The sequence below is a fragment of the Carassius auratus genome, chromosome 41 (genome assembly GCF_003368295.1).
Source record: "Carassius auratus strain Wakin chromosome 41, ASM336829v1, whole genome shotgun sequence".
NCBI classification, from domain to species: Eukaryota; Metazoa; Chordata; class Actinopteri; order Cypriniformes; family Cyprinidae; genus Carassius; species Carassius auratus.
The window spans coordinates 23674256-23677037 of NC_039283.1; the positions used below are offsets into that span (position 1 = coordinate 23674256).

General features: G+C 36.1%; 1 pseudogene; it reads left to right on the forward strand.

The window, feature by feature from the left end:
- The first annotated feature begins 289 nt into the window (after positions 1-289).
- LOC113059599 (DNA-directed RNA polymerase III subunit RPC7-like) lies at positions 290-2782 on the forward strand (annotated as a pseudogene).

Below are 2782 nucleotides of genomic sequence, written 5' to 3' on the forward strand. Positions count from 1 at the left end.
CGAAATCATGAAGTGAGACAAATGTGAGCTTTCAATTAATAATCTAGTCTAGGTATTTATATGTCTATGATTTGGATTTTACTGCCCAATTTTACAACATCAGTAAAATCTGAATTTCCATAAAAAAACAACTGCGTATAATTTTCACGGATTATCCAATAAATGCTTTGCACAATGAAATGAAGTTTTAAATAGAGAGGGATTTTGGCGGAACTTTGTCTGTGAGTGAAAGAAGCGTGTTTAAATATTACATTTCGGTTTAAACAAATACATCTCAGTGTTTTAGATAATGGCAGGAAGAGGCAGAGGGCACCATACTTTCTCTAGGCAAATGGAAATTGGCGGAATAGGTCAAGGAGAAAATCTCCCTCCATCCTCCCCTGTATGTGTTTCAAGATAGAATAAACCCTCGTCGGACTGATACGCATCGTTTTACATTACATCAATGCACTTGGCAGACGATTTTATGTTAAGCGACTTGTACTGTATTCATTGTACTTGCATTACCTGGGAATCGAACCCAGGATTTTGGCGTTGCTGGCATAACGCACTATTGTTGGATCTACAGAAATTTGCTCCTGTCCTGTTCAACTGGTTCAAAAACATATCTCATATCCATCAGATATCCTTTAGTAAAAGCTCATTTATATAAACATTTCGTTTAGTGGAGAGTTAACTGTCCCAGCAGGTGTTTGTTTGACCCCTGATTGTAACCAGATGTGTATCAGCTGTCCCTCCGGACGTTTGTTTGATGTTTCAGCCCTTGGATCAGAAGCCGGTGCCTCTGCAGGCGGGTGAGGAGCCCGAGTACATGCTGGCACTCAAACGAGTTTAGACGAGCCATGAATACACTCCCCTTTTACATCCACCCTGCTGTACCCAAAACAGGTCAGTATGGGGTCAAGGATGAGCTCTGGCATCGTTAAGACATCCTGGACAAAACACTGGGACACTTTTTGAGACAGATACTGTATCTTTATTCAAAGTTAGACTGAGTTATTTATAAATTAATGACAAATATTCACCATAAGTGTAAATACTCCTTTCTATAGCAATGTGTGATTATCAATTTGAAGTTATTTTGTCCTCTTGACAGATGTGGAGAGTTATTCTGACAGATACCAGAAAATGTAAACCTCTGACAACAGTCTGGAATGGAAACCAGGTGAGTGATTCACTTCAGTGCTATTTAAGTATTGTTTATATATTGTTTTAGTTTTTAATAATATTTTAAAAGAGCTTTTATTTTTAGATTTTACAGTTTTTATTTTTAATTTCTGTCATTTTGTTGCATTTTTGTGCTTCTGATATTTTTAAATAGTGTATATGTTTAGAAAAAAATTCTATATAGCTTTAATTTATTACTTACTTACCTACTATTACTTACTGGCATAATGTTGAATTTTGATAAGCCCCTCCTTTTATTTGCCAAAAATGGGAAAACCCTGGGTTACAGTAAGATACAATACAAGTTGATAAATGTTAAAATAGAAAATGTTTTAATAGTATAGTTACCAGATGTAAACATTATGCTTGAATATAAATCACTTACTTATATTTTCTGTATATAGTTGCATGCAATTTTACAACTTTGTTGGCAACATTAAGCCTAAACACTAAAACTGTAAAAATCATGAAAACAACTTCACAGCTCATAATACACATTAAATGTTTTAAGTATTATTTAAAAAAAAAAAACTAAATATCATTTCTGAATCTATTTTTAGTTTTAGTTTTTTAGTTATAATTTTTTTTCAGTTATTACATTTCTAATTTCAGTTTTATTTTATTTAATGTATATATATAATTTTTTTTTTTAGCTTAATTTCAATTAAAGATGTTTTTAATACTTTAAGTTAACAATATCAACAGTGATTCACTTGAATGTGATACTCTACATCCATTTGCATTTTGGATTGGAGGTGTTTTCCGAAGGAGCTGCGCATGAGGGACAAAGAGACCCCTGAGAGACAGTGAGTGTGTCTGATGCTGTTAACTAGCTCTTACACTCTAATACTGGACACTGTGTTATACTGCAGTGACACCCAGTCCTGGAAGCATGCGTTTGTAAATGTGTTCTTTTTAAAGCCCTAGTAAGGGAGCAGGTGAGGCTGATGTCCTCATGAATGAGTGTGTAAAGATGTGCTTCGCTCTCTGACTCATCAGTGTCTCTGGAGAAATCAGAGATACGACTCTTAGCCTCGCTGCACACACATCTCCAAAATGAAAGGATAGAGAGAAAGAGGAGATGAGAGAAGGATGAAAGTTAAGGCTTGAAGAGTGTCTGTCACCAAGAGAGAAGCGAGATTATTTTTAGTCCTTCTGTGTCTTTTGTCAGAGGAGCTGTGATCAATGAGTTGATGTTATTTTTGGAGGATGTTGCTGATGTCATTTCCACTGTCACAAACACGGTTTTGCTTATATGGCTGCAGAAAGCCCAGCTGTTCCCAGACAACCCAAACAGCCACGAGTGAACAAAGAGGAGATGATACGCATACTGGAGGTGCACAAATACCTGTTTTGGGTGCCACTGTGTAACACACTCAGAAATAAGGCGTTTTAATCTATGTTAATAAACATGTGCATATATAATGTGACAGACTGTATGTGTTTCTCTGTAAAGACTCTGGAACAGAAAGAGGAAGAGGGGAGTTCTGTTGAAGAGGAGGGAAAGAAAAAGAAGCCAGAAGAGGAAGAGGCTGAGGGAGAGGAGGAGTATGATGAAGAGGAATTTGATGATGTAAGTGACTCCTTTGTTAGGATATTAAGTCAGTATGTTTGA